Source organism: Eptatretus burgeri, chromosome 7 (genome assembly GCF_056783735.1).
Source record: "Eptatretus burgeri isolate ZD-2024b chromosome 7, Ebu_testis_v1, whole genome shotgun sequence".
Lineage (NCBI taxonomy): Eukaryota > Metazoa > Chordata > Myxini > Myxiniformes > Myxinidae > Eptatretus > Eptatretus burgeri.
In genome coordinates this window covers 88,538,172-88,558,768 of record NC_140967.1, presented here as the reverse complement: position 1 = coordinate 88,558,768, position 20,597 = coordinate 88,538,172, and the positions used below count along the sequence as shown (strand labels likewise).

At 43.6% G+C, this 20,597-nt stretch overlaps 1 protein-coding gene across 5 annotated transcripts in view; it reads right to left on the bottom strand.

Moving 5' to 3' along the window:
- Nucleotides 1-20,597, bottom strand: part of USP34 (ubiquitin specific peptidase 34) — a 341,601-nt gene that overhangs the window by 297,960 nt on the left and 23,044 nt on the right. The window lies entirely within an intron of this gene.

Below are 20,597 nucleotides of genomic sequence, written 5' to 3'. Positions count from 1 at the left end.
AAGGGCATCCCATGATGTAGCACTCTGGATTTTGTTTGTGGATATAAGCAGCGACTCCTTTGTGCTTGCCCACCATGACAGAGGCATTATCAGCACAAAAGGAAACACAATTTCCCCACGGAATTTTCCTGTCACTGAACTCATGATCAAGCAGTTTGAAAATGTTTTCTCCAGTGGAATCTTGTTTGCACGCAGGCAAACTTAGCAAACCTTGCTTCACAATCCCAGCACTGTTGTCATAGTACGAAATCAGGACAGGATATAGCTGGGCCTCACCACTGTCATTGCTACCGTCTGTAGCTAGGCTAAATGGAGCTAGTCTAGCAATATCGGCAATAGATGAAGCAGTAACATTTGACAACTCACCAATTACACTGGTCAACAACAAATTTGTTGTCTGCATTTTTTAAGCTGATTTAGGACGAATCTGATGCGCTGAATCCAAAACTCACATTAGTTTTGTTCAATCAGGTCAAGTTTTTGAGATATGGCCACATGTCGTTTTTTACATTTTTGTTCACATGTACGCATGTGTGGAGCATTTTAGAAGAAGTTGGTGGGGGTAAAATGTCATGTCAAATAATTGTTTTAATTGGAAATAATTATTTTAATGACAAGAAGTATTCAGGTACGATAGTTCTAGGTGATTATGTCGAAAAGGGATCAGTTTGAAGTCATAAAACCTCAAAATCTTCCAAAAATTGGTGAGGCAAAGCATAAAGTTCGTGGATCAAAACTAAAGTTAATGGGGCAGATTTTGTAATAATGTGATACAAAAAAGTTGTATTTCTTGAAATAACGAACTCTGAAGAATGTACAATACCTACATGCGCCAATTTATGACATGCGCTTCTGCTCAAGCTTGGAGTGCCACAGTACGAACCCAAAGATTGGAGACTGTTCATTGACAGCAGCAAGCGATCACTGAAATGTGTTCTGCTACACAACGGCAACCAGTTTGCCTCTGTACCCATCGCTCACTCGACTACACTGAAGGAGAAGTATGAAGCGGTGAAGTACGTGCTGGAGAAAATTGGTTATGATCAGCATAAGTGGTTTATTTGTGTTGACCTGAAGATGGTGAACTTTTTGTTGGGACAACAGTCTGGCTTCACCAAGTACCCATGTTTTCTGTGCATGTGGGATAGTAGGGACCGTGCTCAGCATTACACGAAGAAGGACTGGCCTGTGCGGGAGGAATTGGTGCCATGCAAAGAAAGGAACGTCATCAACGACCCTCTGGTGGACAGAGACAGAATACTCTTCCCACCGCTGCACATCAAGCTCGGCTTAATCAAGCAGTTCACCAAGGCTCTGGACAAAGATGGTGACTGCTTCACTTACTTGTGTCAGGCTTTTCCAGGATTGACCATGGAGAAGTTGAAAGTTGGCATCTTTGATGGTTCTCAGATCCGTCAGCTCATCAGAGATCCAGAGTTCAAAAACTCAATGAACGAAGTGGAACTGGAAGCGTGGAAGACATTTGTTTTGGTAGTGAAGAACTTTCTTGGCAACAATAAGGCCAGAAACTACGCAGAACTTGTCAACAACATGCTGACTGCTTTCAGAAACCTGGGCTGCAACATGAGCATCAAGATGCACTACCTATTTTCACATATGAACCGGTTTCCTGAGAACCTGGGTTCAATGAGTGACGAGCAGGGGGAGAGATTCCATCAGGACATGAAGGAGATGGAGACCAGGTATCAGGGTCGCTGGGACACAGTCATGATGGCTGACTACTGTTGGAATCTGAAGAGAGACCTCCCTGCCGCTGAACATTCCAGGAGTTCGAAGAAACGGAAGTTCAAGCCCTGAAGTTTGAACAGTGGTGACGCAACATGCAATTTACTTGTACTTACCTTTATCAATGCCCACCATTCAGATGACAGTAATCGATGTTTCTATCATGTAATCAATAAATGTTGTTGGCAAAACATTTTTTTTTCTTAAAAACATGTTTAGGATGATATGTGTTGACAAAAATCAGCTGATAATGCCACAAAAATGTAATTGATTTTGTCACAAGATCTGATTTTTTCAAATCAACTTAGCACAAAAACCTGACCTGATGGAGAGAAACGGATGCCATTTCCTGATTCAGCAGTGCCAGAATACCCTAATTCACTTGTAGAAATCTAGACAACATTCAGAAAGTAAAAAATTGTTGACCAGTGTTCTTTTTTTCTTCTTTGTTCTTGTTCTTTTTTTTTTTTTTTTTTTCTTGCTTTTTGTTCTTGTTTTTTTTTGTTTTTTTTTTTTGTTCTTGCACATCTTGCAAGTTTTTGTTCTTGCACATCCATACTTTGAAGCAACTTTTGAATCTGGAAACATCTTTTGAAATAGAGGTCCAGCATGATCTGAGACTGATATGGGCAAGTTATGTTCCACAATAAATCCACTAAAGAGAAGTTCCACTCGGGTAACATCCTCTTCCTCGCTTGTCCCTTGTTTGGTGAAATAATTCAGAAGTGTACCGGTACTCGTGCTCGAAGATCTCTCCTTTGCAATGTCTGTGTGCCGTTTGCTTCCAACGTGCTTCCGAATATCATCGCGACCTCCGTGCTCAACTGAAATATCAACGCTGCATACTGTACAATACGCATGATGAATTCCTCTTTCAGACTTTCGAATACACGGGTATTGGAGACTGTATTCGGTCTTGTACTTCTGAGACCATTTCTTGGTCTTCGTAAGCTTCTTTTCTGCCATTTCGTAATCAACATCGAGGGCTTGAAGCATCGGTAACTTCGAAGTCGATGTTCCACAGCTGCAGCGCGACTCGTAGAACTCTAGCGGCTGTTAAATTAAACACCGCACGGTGGTCGCGACCGCCGGGCTGGTACGGGGCCCAGCTGCATGCAGTGAGCGTATCGCATGCATATACACTGTGCATACATACCGCACGCACTGTATTGCACACATACCGCATGCACTAAATCTCAGTGCATGATCGCATAAGCGAGATCCAGACCCAATGTTTCGCTGCTCCTCATTTGAATTTGCAATGTTTTACGTACAATTTGGTAGCAGCGAACGTTATGGAGTTACCACATGCTATACGTAGCAGACGATGCTTTTCATTCAATTCTCATACTAGTACATTCTGATTAGTGAACAGTGCAAAAATATCAAAATTTCGGGAGGATAAGGATAGTGATCGTAAGGGCGGGAGTTTGGGTGAATTTTCGGAAGCCTCCCGATGAAATCGGGAGGGTTGGCATTGCTGCCATAAGTAACACACTACACCGTCATGGATTAAAATCCTGCAGCGCACGCAAGGTCCCTCTGCTCAAGCCAGCACATGTCCAGGCCCATCTGAAGTTTGCCAATGACCATCTGGATGATCCAGAGGAGGAATGGGAGAAGATCATGTGGTCTGATGAGACCAAAATAGAGCTTTTTGGTTTAAACTCCACTCGCCGTGTTTGGAGGAAGAAGGATGAGTACAACCCCAATAACACCATCCCAACCGTGAAGCATGGAGGTGGAAACATCATTCTTTGGGGATGCTTTTCCGCAAAGGGGACAGGACGACTGCACCGTATTGAGGGGGAGGATGGATGGGGCCATGTATCGCGAGATCTTGGCCAACAACCTCCTTCCCTCAACAAGAGCATTGAAGATGGGGTGTGGCTGGGTCTTCCAGCATGACAACGACCCGAAAAACACAGCCAGAGCAACTAAGGAGTGGCTCCGAAAAAGCATCTCAAGGTCCTGGAGTGGCCTTGCCAGTCTCCAGACCTGAACCCAATAGAAAATCTTTGGAGGGAGCTGAAAGTCTGTGTTGCCCAGCGACAACCCCAAAACCTGAAGGATCTGGAGAAGATCTGCATGGAGGAGTGGGCCAAAATCCCTGCTGCAGTCTGTGCAAACCTGGTTAAGAACTACAGGAAACGTCTGATCTCTGTAATTGCAAACAAAGGTTTCTGTACCAAATATTAAGTTCTGTTTTTCTGATGTATCAAAGACTTATTTCATGCAATAAAATGCAAATTAATTATTCAAAAATCATACAATGTGATTTTCAGGATTTTGTTTTGGATTCCGTCTTTCACAGTTGAAGTGTACCGATGATAAAAATTACAGACCTCTACGTGCTTTTTAAGTGCGAAAACCTGCAAAATCGGCAGCGTATCAAATACTTGTTCTCCCCACTGTATATATATATATATATATATATATATATATATATATATATATATATATATATATATATATATATATATATATATATATATATATATATATATATATATATATATATATATATATATATATATATATGTATACATATATACACATATATATATATATATATATATATATATATATATATATATAATATATAAATATTGTTACGATTGTGGAAATTCGCAAACCACCATTCAGGTCCAATAGGTGAGATATCTCTGCAAGTACATGTGTAGTTCGCCCCAAACCCGTTGTTTAGAGGGAATAAATGTGATTCATTCGGGCTGCGACGCTTTGAGATAGCCGTTTTTCTGTTCTATCTTTATTTTGAACCAACCGCCATCACACAACAACCACCAACCACAATGCCGCTTCACAACAACAACGCCAACAGCCACGACGTTTACCTTCACAACTCGCTCCCACGTCATCGCATCATGCCATTCCCAAACGCACCATGACCATCAAACCAACCCCATAAACCCTCCACCACCCTCACCTCCCTCCTTCTACCGCCATTCCCGCACCACCTGTGAGCACCGAGCGTCGGGCTGTCCTGGGCTCGTACAAGCTACGCGCCGAGCCGCGAGTGCAAAATGCGGCCTTTCCGAGGAGAATTCGGATCAGGAATGCTACACGCCCACTTCTGATCTGTCCAACCAGCAAGCGCGGGGCGGCTTGGCCCCGCCTACAGGCGCGTCTGTGTGGAATCGAGATATGCAAATTCTAGGATCAGGGGAGATTCACGCCCCTTTTCCTCCGTCCAATGGGCGAGCGTGGCTCCGCCTCCGAGCTCATCCTGATCCGGAAATTTGCATATGGGTTCTCCTGCCGGCCTATAAAATGCCGAGCAGAAAAGCAGGGAGAGTGGCAGAAAAGCGAAGAGAGTTTTGGGGCAGAGAGAAAGAAGAGTTGTTGCGCAAGAGTTGTTGTTGCGAGGCAGTCAAGTCGGGTTGGAGCGCGGAGTGAAGTCGAGAGGCGAGGGCGTCTAGGTGGTTTTCTGCAGTCGGCTGAGGAGAATTGCGGGAATAGTCCGAGGAGCTCGGGTCCGAGGCAAGGAAGACGGCGGTCGGCGACGAGGTCGCGGTGGAATCGCTCGTCACGGGAGCCAAGCAAGCCAGCTATACTCTTTCCCCAGAGCATCAACAATTCCCTCTTTCCTCCGCGCTGAGATAGTGCGAAAAGGGGGCCCCGTTCCCACCCCACTCCAAGCGGTGCCAAAGAAACCCGTGAAGGAGCACGAAGTCGGGGAACCGCCGCGCTTCCACATTTGCGGCTCATCACGAGGACGCGGGTAGGATCCCCCCCCCCCGGTCTCGCGGGCCTGGCCGCTCCTCCAGGTCCCACGCACACATTGGCCTACGGGCCCGTCTGCCCCCTTGCCTATGAGGGTGGCTTTCTTTTCTTTTGCTTTTGAGTAAATGTGTGTCGGCGCCGTCTGTGAAGTAAAACTGTTTAAGTGTTGCCGTGTGTTCGCGTATTCGGTAGTATCTCTGCGTCATTGTTTCTTTTGTTGCATTTGATATACGTGCATTCTGTTTGGCTGTATATGTGTGCTCTCCGTGTGCCGTGGAATAAATGTGCATTATGATGAACTGTTTTCCCGTTTCGCTTCGTCTTTTCTTTAATTGAATCTCCATCTTGCTTCACGTAACGGGTTCGTCGTGGGCTTAATATGCCCGATAATTAATCGGAACCGTCGAGGCCGACGATAACACCGCTCGGTTATCCCGATAGTACGGAACGGATCGCTAAAGCGGCCCGTGTCCGGAGTCGACCTGCGGTGAGGTGCGATCGCCCGGTCTACCATCTGCGTGGGTACTTAGGTAGGTCGAATTTGGCGAACAACCCTATCCCACGCGGGTGGCCGATTGGCACGATCGTGGTGAGGCCGAAAGGCCCACCTGTGACTAGCTCCCGGCGTTAGTCCGAGAGGGTCACGACAGAATTGTCCGTCTGGTGGGCGACGTGCCGTGATTCGAGTCACGTGGCCGTTCGCACGCCGGCATGCGCGAATTCGCAACAAAAAAAAATACACACACACACACACACGTAGTCGTCGACTTACGACCTATGTGACTTACAACTGTTCGACTTTACGACCACGTTTTTTTTTTTTTTTGTATGTACTGTATGTAAAAAAAATATATAGATATACATAAAAAAAAAAAATATATATATATATATATATATATCTTTTTTGTATGTAAATTATACGTTGTTCGACTTTCGACCAAGTCGACTTTCGACCGATTGGTCAACCAATTGCGGTCGTAAGTCGACGACTACCTGTATATATATATATATATATATATATATATATATATATATATATATATATATATATATATATATATATATATATATATATATATATATATATATATATTATATATATATATATATATATATATATATATATATTCTTTATGATATATATATATATATATATTATATACATCGAAATTAATATTTCGGCACGCCCCTTTCTTTGTTTCACCATCAGATTTTTGTTGCTGCATGAAATGAAACAAGATTTGGCACATATACTAATGATATTGTTGCGGATTCGCGCCCGCCGGCGTGCTGACGGCCACGTAACTCGAATCGCGGCACGTCGCCCACCGGACGGACAATCCAGTCGTGACCCTCTCGGACTAACGCCGGGAACCAGTCACGGGTGGACCTTTCGGTCTCACCGCGATCGAGCCAATCAGCCCCCGCGTGGGATAGGGTTGCTCGCCAAATTCGACCGACCTAAGTACCCACGCGGAGGGTAGACCGGGCGATCGCACCTCGCCGCAGGTCGACTTCGGACACGGGCCACTTAAGCGACCCGTTCCGTACTATCGGGATAACCGAGCGGTGTTATCGTCGACCTCGACGGTTCGATTAATTATCGGGCGTATTCAGCCCACTACCAACCCTTTACGTGAAGCAAGATGAGGATTCAATGAAAGAAATGACGAAGCGAAGCGGGAAACAGTTCAACACAAAGCACATTTATTCGCGATGAACGGAAAGCGCACATATACAATTCCACCAAAAGCACATAGAAAAGAAGAGAAACACAATGCAATTTTACACAAAAAGCAAATGCGACAATGCAGATCTAATACCGATTACGCGAGCACACGGCAACACTTATACAATTTTACTTCACAGACGGCGCCGACAACACATACCCAAAACCAAGGAAAAGAATACCCTCAAGGATGAGGCGGGCCTGAGGCCGAGACCGGGTCGGGCCTACCCGTCTGGTGATGAGACGCGGAGCGGCGATGGTGCCTCAACTCCGCGGGCCTCGCGGGCAGTGTCTGGTAGGGGGTGGGAAAGGGGCCCCCTTGGTCGCACTATCTCAGCGCGGGGGGAAACAGGAGGGGGTTGCTGATGCTCGGGGTATAGAGGATTTCTACTCTGCCTCGAGTCCCGCGACGAGCGTCTCCACCTCGAGCAGGTCGCGCCGTCGGCCTCCCTGGTGTGCAGCTCCCGGCACGACGCGAGCACCCCCTCGTCTGCCCTCGCCGCCTCTCCACAGCTCCGTCCCCTCCGTTCCGACTCCAACGCACACGACGTCGACCAACTCCTTCTTGCTTCTTCTTCCCAACTCCACCGCCCGCAAAGTCTTAACTCTCGTCCTGCCCTTGACTGACGAACGCGGTCGCTTATATCAGCCCCGTGGCTTCGCTCTCTCATCTTTGACCCCCTCCCTTCGACCTTTCACCTCGCTCCCCATTGGCCCGAGAAAAAGTGGGCGTGAATGCTTTTTGATCCATAAATTTGCATATATCGATCGCCCTCCAACGCCCTGGGGGCGGGGCCAAATCGCCCCTTGCTCACCGATTGGACGGAACAAAAGTGGGCGTGTGTCGTTTTTGATCCGTTTTTGAAGTGGAAAATCCGTGGTTTTGTACACGCTGTTCGGCGCGCGCCCTGCACGAGTCCAACACCGGTACCCACAAGCAGCGCAAGAACGGTGGCGATGCGACGGTTGCGAGGTGTGACGTGAAGCGGCGCCGCGGTGGGTGGTTGATGTGGTGGTTGGTGGTGGTAATCATGGCGGTTGGTCCAAAATAAAGATAGTAAAAGAAAAACGGCTATCCTGAAGAGTCGCAGCCCGCATAAATGACATGTATTCCCACTAGACAACGGGTTTGGGCCTAACTACACATATACTTACTGAGATACCTCACCTAAGGGACCTGAATGGTGGTTTGCGAATTTGGTAACCACAACAATATTATTGTCTTCCTGAAGAGGCCCCTCAAAATTCGTTTTGATGCATTTTCACAAACTCCAACGAATTCCATTCAAATTCGGTACGATTATGGCTTTTGGTCCAACTTAGGTCAATGGCTATAAAAAATTTTCCATAACACTTCCGATATTCGAAAAAAAATCGATAAATCGATATCCCTTATGGGATTTTCGATTCAAATCCACTCAAGTTTAAGGCCTACGGGGGACGCAAATTTCCACTTTGCCCCGGGCGCTGTTTACCTCCGCTATGCCAAGCTGTTTGGGTTAGGGTTAAGGTTAGTGTTAGGGTTAGCTACCCTAACACTAACCCTAACAGCTAACCCTAACACCTAACCCTAACCGCTATTCAGGAAATTTGCAAGAAAGCCCGAGCAACGCGGGGCATTACTACTAGTATATACACATCTATTGTTAGGCTGTGGAAATTCACAATACACCATAAAGGGTCCTAAGATCAGTGTGACGCTAAGTTTATGTGCAGATAGGTCCCCACCGTTGTTTAAAGGGATTTCTTCGTATTCACCGGGCTGCGACCCTTTGAGATCGCCGTTTTTCTTTATCTATCGTTATTTTGAGCCACCATTGCAACAAACCTCCATGCAAACAACAACCTCCACCAACTACGCCACAACGTCCACCACGCTCACACCACCCCCACAACAATCACCACCATCTTCGCCACTATGCCCATCCTACATAATGGCGACGCGGCTGCCATTAGAGGTACGCGGCTTACGAACGCCATCCTCCGCGGACCACGGTAAGACAGTTTCCGCATCGGAAACCGTCCGAGAAGGTTTGGCAGAACAAAAGCTCTTGTGAGGCCTGTGTGGTTTTTTTTCCCGCCTATTTTCCCCGCGCTTGGTGTGAAGGGAAGGGGGAGGGCAGCTCGCTGCCGATTGGTAGATGCACGGCGTGAGGCGGTCGGAGTGAGGGAACGCCCCTTTTCGGGAACCTTCTCGAAGGGAGGCGGAGCCGAAAACGGGGTGGGGCGAGGGGCGGAGCCCCGCGCTATATAAGGCGGACCGCACGCGGGGCTCGCTCTCTCTCTTGGTGGTCGAGGTCAAGCTCTCGCTCTCTCTTGGTGGTCGAAGTCAAGTCCTTTTTTGTCTGGGTCGTCGACGTCATCCTCTCTGTCGGGGTCGTACTGGATCTCTCTCCTTCTTTGTCGTCGAGGTCGAGTTCTCTCTCTCCCTCCCTCTCGTCTTGGCGTTGAGCGACCTGTCGGTGAAGGCGCGGGCCGGTGGCGAGCCCGGGCGACGCCTCGGAGACGCGGACAGGAGGCGCCGCAGGCGGTCTGTGGTGGACCTGCGCGTGCGGACGAGGAAAGTGCCGGAGAGGGTTCACCGGCCGCAGAAGGGAGGTTTTCTCTTCTTTGGGCTTTTGTATATGTGTTTGTGGCGCCAGTCCGTGAAGTAAACCTGTTTAAGAGCCTGTACATTTAATGCTATAGTCGGTCGCAACGTCTTTCATTTCTTGCTGTACATATTGCATGACTGCCCTTGCTTGTTTGTGTTATATGTGTAATAAATGTGCTTGTGAAATGTTTCCCATTCGTTGCGTCCCTCCCCTCTTTTGAAAGTGCAATCTTGAATCGTGGAATGATTGGTAGTGGGTTTTAAACACCCGATAAATAATCTGAACCATCGAGGTCGGCGATAACACCGCTCGGTTATCCCTGTAGCACGGAACGAACCGCTTAAGCGGTTCGTGTCCTAAGCCGACCTGCGGTGTGGTGCAACCCCTCGGTAGGTTACCCGCGCGGGTATTTAGGTATATCGACATTCGGCGATTCACCCTATTTCACGCGGGTAGAATGCGGACTGGGTTGTGGTGAGGTTAAACCCCCACCCGTGACTGGCTCCTGGCGGTAGTTCCAGGAGGGTCACGACTGAATTGTCCGTCTGGTGGGCGACGCGGCTGCCATTAGAGGTACGCGGCCAATCGCATGCCAGGTGGGCCAGAATTCGTAACAATATTATATACATATAATATACATATATGTTATACAGGGTGGCCTGAAAGTCGCTTTACCCCTTCCCAGTGAAGCATTGTTCTTGAACTCTTTCAATATACAGGTTTTATTGTACAGTACTTACAATAATTAATGTCATTGTATCTGTTTGTGCTCCATCATTCTTCTGAGTCCATGTTTCCGCATACCATAGCAGGCGAGGGCAGAGGGGAAGGGACGGAGGGAAGTGCGAGAAATTTATCAGGGGTAAAGTAACTTTCAGGCTTCCCTGTATACATATAGTATATATTATATAATATATATATTATATATACATTTATATTATATTCTATACATATGAAGACCACAAGGGGAAAACCAGTGATGTCAGGATAAGTCAATTTTGAAGAAACTGAAAAACAAAGTTTCAAGAATTTGGTGGACTGTTTAATAACTGTCATATAGATTTCTTTTCCAGTAAAAGGAAGAGTGATCATTGGCCGATCAAATTAAGCATGTAGCATTTGCCAAGCTTCTGTGTTATTTAACTTAAGAGCAAAGAACGAATCAATGTTGCAAACTGACATCACTGGTTATTCCCTTGTTTAATAATTGCCATGCAATTTTAACCCAGGATGTGTAGCAAATTCATGCTTGTTGGTTATTAGCATACATTACATGACTTTGGTGATCACAGATTATTTTTTTCAACATTAAACGGTCATTGTTATCTTGCCAAAACTTCGTTTTCGCAAGATCTGTTACTTGGTAAGTTGTTTTTTGTTTGTTTGTCTGTAATCATAGAATTTTTCACCTTTATCTCACTCTGTAGAGCACAATTCTCATCGAAACTCTTGTGGGTACACATATCATAGTATTATTACAATACCCTTCAGCACACATAAAGGTCAAGGTCAAGGTCACTTTGCGGTAAATCATGGAGGTCGCCAAAACCCTTATTTTTTGAGTAATTTTAATCGAATCATCTCCAAACTTTATGGGAATGTAGTATATGGTCTGGTGCTCAGCTGATTAGTTTTTGGTGGCGATTGGCCTTGACCTTCATGGTTAGCACCTAAGGTCGAAATATTTTGACCCCAAGATCAAATTTTGAAATCTTAGGTACCATATCGTGTAATACCTCATATGAAAACCCTTGATGAGTGCTTTCTAGATATGTCAAGCTCGAGACATTATGACGTCATTTGGTGACGTTATGAGGCAAATGCATATTTTTCATGGTTACTCTGTAGAACGATTCTCATCGGAATCTCTCGGAGGCAGATATTCCTCAAGGAGTCGCTCCTGATGGATAGCAGCTCTGTTCACCTCAGTGTGACCTTAAAGAAGTCACACGTGGTCACCTTTTGGCAAGATACGGGTCACCCTGCGGGTGACATTGGTTTATTTTTTTGTTTGATTTGTGTTCAACGCCATACTCAAGGGTGTTTCGCTTACATGACGACAGATTCTCCATTTCTTACTCCGTACTACTTAATATGATGGAAAACCGGGAGGAAACCAAGGATAAACCACCCCTGCGATAGCCGAAGTCACCTCATGTGACTCCCTCATATACCTAAGCAGGTTGATTGGGCGGTGGGTACATCGAATGAGGATGGGTACTTCGACGCGCTAACCATTAAGCCACGGCGTGGGTCCCATAAAAGTCACAATAAAGGTTTGACCAGGCTCGAACCACGATATGCACCAACTACGGAGCCCATGATATAACCAAATAGGCCATTGTAGTGCTCAGAGTTTCTGCTGTGAAAGTTTTACAACCAAATATGTTTGTCAGCTTGTACGTTTTTTTTTTTTTTGTTTGTTTTTTTTGTCTGTCATCACGCATCGATCACTCTGCAGAGCACAGTTATCATTGGAAATTTTTGTAACTTCGCATATCAGAGTTCTATAGGGTTCCCTTTCAGCGCATAAAATTTTCAAGGTCAAGGTCAAAGGTCAAGGTTACTTTGTCGCAAATCAGGGGTCGACGAAACCCCTATTTTTTTGAGTAATTTTGATCGGATCGTCTTCAAACTTCATGGGAATATAGTTCATGGTCTGGCGCTCAGCTGATTAATTTTTGGTGGCTATCGGCCTTGACTTTCACTTCATGGTTAGCGCTGGAGGTCGAAAGTTTTTGACCCCAAGGTCAAATTTTGAAATCTTAGATACCATATCGAGTAATACCTCATATGAAAGCGCTTGATAAGTGCTTTCCAGATCTGTCAAAAGTTTGACGCTATGACGTCATTTGATGACATCATGACGAAAAAACGGATTTTTCATGAAAATATTATTTCCTCAGTTCTCATCAAAATCTCTTGATATTTCATGTGCAACAGTCCTGGAGAGATACCATTAACCGTACGAAAATACAAAGGTTAAGGTCAAAGGTCAAGGTCACAAAAAGGTTAAGCATCAAGGTCGACGAAACCCTTATTTTTTGAGTAACTTTAATCGAATAAATAAGTCACTCATGTTCACATTTTGGCAAGATACTGGTCACCCTGGGGGTGACATTGATTATTTTTTAGTTTCTCAACTCTGAATATTATGGTGGAACAGTTAACATGAATGAAAGGGAGATGACCAGGAGTAAAGTACTGACAACTCTGGGTTTCTACTTGTTCAGCTTTGACAACACTTGTTTTTTCATTGCACGGCTAAACTTTATACCATATAAATTATGTGACACCCCTGGTTATTTGTTAAAGTAATATTGTGAGAGGAAACCTTATGTTGCCAACTATTGGCAGGTACAATAACCCTGAAATTTATAAAAAAAGTGACATCTCTGGTTTTCCCCCTGTGGTCTTCATATATATAGTTTTTATTTCATGCCTCCAGTGACGATGTCGCCGGCGGCATAATATGTTTATGGGTTCTATCCGTCCATACATGCAAATTTTCTGTTTTCTCTGGAACCACTTATCCGATTGACAGGAAATTTTGACCATAGATGTGACTCGTCATGAAGAATTTTTTAATGATAATTATGACATCATAGGTTACGTGGGGTGATAGCCATGTTGGAAAAATTGAAGAACAGAAAAACTTTGGACCTCTGTATCTCCTAAACTGCAAGATGGAAAAAATTGAAACTTGGCACCTGGCAACGACTCTGCATGGGGAATAAGACTCATTTGATTATAGCGTCAGCAGGAAGTGGTGCCCCAGTCAAAATTCGACAAATAGAATGCTGGACTCTATCAGTATGAAAATTTGTAAGGTTCATCTAAGGCAGTGGTTCCCAACCTGAGATACGCGTACCACTAGTGGTATGCGAGGGCCTTCCAGGTGGTTCGCGAGCACTTTCGGACTCAACCTTTAAAAATATATATAAAAATAATAATCATTTAAAAAAAAAAAACATTACATGTTGTGCCTACATCATCAATCGGTTTTCCGTTGAACCAGGCGATCTGCCTGTCAGGACCAGGGAACAAGAGGAGCTCATAGATATCCAGGCTGACGAGACAGCAAAGACGAAGCACAAGGAATGCTCTCCTATGAACTTCTGGGTGACCATGGCCTCCTCGTACCCGACACTAGCCTGTCACGCTGTTCCCCAGCTACTGATTTTCTCCTCTACGTGGGATTCCGAGCAGGGGTTCTCAGCCATGATGACCATCAAGTCAAAGAGCCGGAACCGTCTTGCTGCGCCCGGGCATGATTTCCGATGTGCTGTGAGCAAAGTTATGCCCTGCATCGACCAGCTGGTGGAGAAGAAACAGATGCAGCCCTCGCATTAAATTTTGTTCTTTGTTGACAGTTAGTTCATTTGTGCAAAGTTATGCCCCGCATCGACCAGCTGGTGCAGAAGAAACAGATGCAGCCCTCACATTAAATTTTGTTCTTTGTTGACAGTTAGTTCATTTGTGTGTTCTACTTGTGAATAAATTGATATCTTTTCGAATTGAGTTTTTCTGGAACTAGGTGGTATGCAGCGACGGTATGGGACCTCCAAGTGGTACTCGATCAGAAAAAGGTTGGGAACCGCTGATCTAAGGAAATATTTCAACACATAAAAAATTATAACGTCATCAGTCTCATGGTTTGGTGGCCATATTGTTTGGAAAAAAAAAATAAGGAATAAATATTCTTCTCCAGAACCGCTTTGAAGATCGAAGTGAAACTGCACACAAATGATCGACTATCCACGCTGAATAAAGTTTGGTAACTATGACGTCATAAGTCACATGGTCTGGCAGCCATCTTGTATTTAACCTCAAACCCTCAAAAATCTTCTTCTCCAGAATGGCTGGACAAATTGAAGAGAAACTTTACAGACATGTTCCCCATGACTTGGGGATGTTAAAATGATAAAGAAAAATTGATATGTCACATGGTCTGGCAGCCATTGTGGATTAAATAAAAATATTAAATAACGTTTTCTCTGGAACGTGAATCCGATCGAAGCAAAATTTACCACATATCATCAAACCATATACCTACATTCAGTGTGGAAATGATGACATCATAGGTCATGTGGTGTGGCAGTCATATTGGATAGAAAACAACCTTATCCGGTTAAAACAAAACTTCACACGTGATCCTATACTAAATTTTGGGCAAAGTCCAAATTTTCAATGTCATTAGTCATGTGGTTTGGCAGCCATGTTAGTTTTAAAACTGAAAAATAAAAAACCTTTTTCTCCAAAACTGCTTAACAGATCAATTTGAAAGATGTTGCGATGCATGGAGTAAGGGCAGTGAATCACAGCTGCAAAATTTTGTATCGATTTCTGCAGCAGTTTCCAAAATATAATTTTTTAATATTTTCTTTGAAACCAATGTGGCTGCCACACCACGTGACTGATGACATCATTTTTATGTCAAATGTATGCAGCAAGGGCAGTGGAGTAAAACTTCAAAGTCTAGTATTGATAGGTTCAATGGTTTCAGAGAAATAGTTGTTGAATCATTTCTTTTAAACCATCATGAATGCAAAATCATGACTGATGAGATTACTGTTGTATAAAATATTTGTAGCAACAGTGGTGGATCATGACTGCAAAGTCTCGCATCGAAAGGCGAAGTGGTTTCAGAGAAATATGTTTTTATCTTGCCAAAACGAAGTTTTTGCAAGATATGTTAGTCAGCTTGTATGTTTTTTTTGTTTGTTTGTTTGTCTGTAATCACGTATAAAAAATTCTGCAGAGCACAGTTATCATCGGAAATTTTTGTAACTTCGCATATCAGAGGCCTATAGAGGTCCCTTTCAGTGCACAAAATTTTGAAGGTCAAGGTCAAAGGTCAAGGTCACTTTGGCGCAAATCATGGGAGTCGATGAAACCCTTATTTTTTGAGTAATTTCGATCGGATCGTCTTCAAACTTCATGGGAATATAGTTCATGGTCTGGCGCTCAGCTGATTAATTTTTGGTGGCGATTGGCCTTGACCTTCATCTGTTTTTTTTGTTTTGTTTTTTTTTGGTCTGTAATCACGTATAAATCACTCTGCAGAGCACAGTTATCTTTGGAAATTTTTGTAACTTTGCATATCAGAGGCCTATAGAGGTCCCTTTCAGGGCATAAAATTTTGAAGGTCAAGGTCAAAGGTCAAGGTCACTTTGTCGCAAATCAGGGGAGTCGACGAAACCCTTATTTTTTGAGTAATTTTGATCGGATCGTCTTCAAACTTCATGGGAATATAGTTCATGGTCTGGCGCTCAGCTGATTAATTTTTGGTGGCGATTGGCCTTGACCTTCATGGTTAGCGCCTCAGGTCAAACATATTTGACCCCAAGGTCAAATTTTCAAGTTTTAGGAACCATATCGTGTAGCACCTCAAATTGAACACCTCGATGAGTGCTTTCTAGATATGTCAAGCTTGAGACATTATGACGTCATTTGGTGATGTTATGAGGCAAAAGCATATTTTTCATGGTTACTCTGTAGAACGATTCTCATCGGAATCTCTAATAGGCAGATATTCCTCAAGGAGTCGCTCCTGGTGGATAGCAGCTCTGTTCACCTCAGTGTGACCTTAAAGAAGTCACACATGGTCACCTTTTGGCAAGATATTTTTAATATGACCGACTCGGCATGGGGAATATTGGTTGGAAATTTCAACATCATCAGTCACATGGTCTCACAGACATGTTGGACAAAAAGCCTCATCAGATCAATGGGTAACTCCAAAGACGTGATTGGCCACCCATTCTGAATTTGATTTGATAAAGAGAATGTCATGGGTCACGTGATGTCCGATCGAAGCAGGGTTGTATCGAAGCGGGGCAGCATGGTTTTTTTTTTTTTGTCAACATAGAAATTTCACCAAATTTTTCACCATATATGCGACTACTCATGCAGGATGTTTTTGTGATAACCCTGCCATCACAGGTCATGTGGTGTGGCAGCCATGTTGGAAAAAGGAAAAACTTTGGACCTCTGTATCTCTGAAACAGCTCCATAGAAAAAAAATGAAACTTGGCATGTGAAGTACTCCCCATGGGAAACGATGTCACATGTGGCTTCCTTATGATATCATGATTTCATGTCAAATGCTTTAACTGATCATTATGAAACTTTTTGAGGGTCATCTAAGGCTAAATTGTAATTGGCAAAAAAAATTGATGACATCATCAGTCACGTGATTTGGCAGCCATGTTGTTTTTAACATAAAACCTTCAAAAATCTTCTCCGTAACGGCTAAACAAATTGAGGCAAAACTTAACAGATATGGTCGCCTATCCATCCATGAGGACCCAAAAGTTCTCCACCTGTGACGTCATAGGTCACATCACAGTTTGGAAACTATGATTTTTGGAAGGATAAACATTTTTAAATCTTCTTCCAGAGAACGGCTTGACAAAACGAGGGGAAACTTCACTTACACATTCCCCAAGCCTTGGGGATACCAGGGTGTTCATGAATAATTAACAGGTCACATGGTCTGGCAGCCATATTGGTTTGAACGAAATCTTTAACAAATCTCTCTCTTGAACCACTTAATCAATCGATGTGAAACATCACAATTATGACTGAGGAGACATGTGGAATATATATTATCAATTTCAATCTTATCGGATGCATGGTCTGGCAGCCTGAATTGGTTATTATTTTAAATCTGGGTTCAGGGATTTAAATCAAACTTGGTACAAGTATTATAATGATGTAATAATGTGGACAGAGGCATATCTGGCGACATCATGTCGAAGGTTGTCATTCTAGTTAATAATGCATTTGTATAAATATCTCGTTAATAATGTTTTTACTATTCGTATTGTGTTATATTTCACGAATTCTATTTGGTGTCCTTTTATAATCTTAAAGAAAACTTCATTTAATCTAACTCCGTTTCACCTTCTGACACCCACATATGGAAATAACAACCAATAACACGCACACACATCTTGTATTTTCATCTTCTGTTCCTAACAATTCTATCTCTCACACACACACGCACGCACACACACACGCACACACACGCGCACACACACACACACACACACACACACACGCACGCACACACACACGCACACACACGCGCACACACACACACACACACACACACACACACACACACACACACACGAAAATGACTTAAAGGTGAACCCAAAAGTCAATATATATTTTTTGAAAACCATTGAAAATTCAATCATTAATTACCACCTAATTTGAAGGGAAAAATTTTTGGGTTTTTTATTTTTTGCCAATCACAAAGTGCCAAAAAAAAATCCCTAAAAAGTGTTGATTTTCGACAGTGACGTCAGATCTGGAACCCACCTTGATCCAAATGGTGGCTTACATCGAGAATCTGTGTATTTCAAGCTCGGATTCCAATATCAATTCCACCGTAATTATCAACTCTGAAGGTTCTCAGTATGCTGAAACTGATCAGTGGGATTTTGAAGGAACGGTTGGAGACAAAATTAGTGATGTAAACACTTTCGGGGGAGTTATGGGGCCTTGTCGTTTCGAGCCTTGTGCGAACGATTCAGTCGAAAATGGTGACAATGGAGATGTTGGTGAAGATGAAAATGCCGGTCACATATTCACGACAGACTGGTAGGTTTTGTTTTTCTGTTCATTTGATAGTTTATAAGGGTTTTGTATCAATTGAGAAATCAGTTATATTACTCCAGCAGAAAAAAACGGCACGGACATGGCACAGTACAGACACGACACGGACACACTGCCCAGGCACACACAGACACCGCGGACAAAATGGGTGATAAATGCTTTGTCCCACTGTTGCAGGCTGACAAGGTGTCTTGTATGCTATGCGATTGTCCCGTTTCGTAATTTCCCGGGTTGTCATTTGTGTCGATGTCCTGCCCCAGTGGAGGGGGGAGTGGTGCTTTGGGGGAGTGTGGGTGGTGGTGTGAATTGTGTGGGGATGGTGGAAGGGGGGGGAGGTGTTCAACGGTGATGGTTATTGTGGGGTGATAGTGGAAGGGGTGGGTGGGGCAATGGTGCTGGGGGTGGGGTGACAATGGTTTATGGGGTATTATGGGGGGGAGTTGTCACCTGTGTACCTGCTCGTGGCTGGGTAGAGATGGTCTTACAGTTTTGAGCGACGGCCGTTTCTTCTGCTTAATTGTGGGGATGGCAACCTCTCTCAATCGTGGTGGATAACCACAAGATATAGCCATCTCTATCGTTTCATAACAGTGCTCTGTAAAATGTTTCGAGAACAAAAGCAAACATTTTGTTGACCCAATCCACACTCACGTATTTCAGACAAATCTCATGCACTTTCTGGCAAAGTTTTTTTTTTAATTTAAATTTCTTTTGTCATTCTAATTCTTGCTTTTTCTTCTCTTTCATCTCTTTTACTCTCTTTCATTATCTATCTGTCGAAGGAGAAGTGAATTCTTGCTGAAATTTTTCTGTAAGGCTCAATTGGCTGCGCATGTTTGGGTTTGAGGGTTGTGAAGTAACGGCTGAAACCCGAATCCTATCCAGGTTCCTCCTGATGACTCAGTCTTTGCTCTTTACTTCTTCAGGTTCCTTATTGGTCTTCTGTTTGCTTAGGGCCTTTCGGCCATTGATATAGTAGGAAACATCTCGGTTTGTATTACCACAACCACCAAGGATGCACCCATTCGGCATATTTGTGGAAAATCGAAAATTATTCGCCGCTTGAGTTAAATCATACCGCGATGTAACTCAAACAAAGACAGTGTGAACCTGGCAGTCAACTTCCAGGTGTGACGTCACAGCAAAGCGTGAAGAATAAGAAGATTGCCTTTTAATCGCAAAATTACCTACTTTATATATCGGAAATACGAAAAAGACATCACATCTATTTTGTTGCGATGTCTTGGGTTATATTAGCATCGAGGTGATCTGAGCATTTGGGTTCCCCTTTAAGGACCAATGAGTGGTTAATTATTCATCAGTTATGTCTTTATGACGACTCAGCACCCTGGACACAAATCCAAATTGTTTTACGAATGGCCTCTCAAGGTTATTTTTAATCAGAGTTCCTGCCAGTGAAACTTCTGGGCCTTTGGGAAAAATTAACTGTATGTATGTGCATATATATATATATATATATATATATATATATATATATATATATATATATATATATATATATATATATACATATATATATATATACATACATATATATATATATATATATATACATACATACATGTATGTATGTATATACATATACATATATCTCTTCTTCTTTCGGCTGCTCCCGTTAGGGGTCGCCACAGCGGATCATCCGTTATGATCCGCATAATGATTTGGCACAGGTTTTACGCCGGATGCCCTTCCTGACGCAACCCTGGTCGCCTCTTACGCCACAGGGATATGGTACACCTATTCTAACCGGGGCATACACCGGGCCCAGTACACTGGTACTCACTTCACCGACCTCGGAAGGAAGACAGACTGAGTCAACCTCCTGGTGTGTATAAATTCAAGCGGCCAACGGGGCTTGAACTCAGGACCTTTTGGATCCCAAGCCACTACCCTAACCACTATGCCAACACCAGGATATATATATATATATATATATATATATATATATATATATATATATATCCATCCATCCATTAGGACCATACTCTGTGCAGAGCGTTGGTGCCGCCGAAGCAGTCTCCTTGGCTATTGAACAATCCTGGATGGGTCGCCACTCCGACACAGTACACCAGCATGCTGGCACTCATTTTGCCGACCTCGGAAGGATGACAATTATATATATATATACGTACATA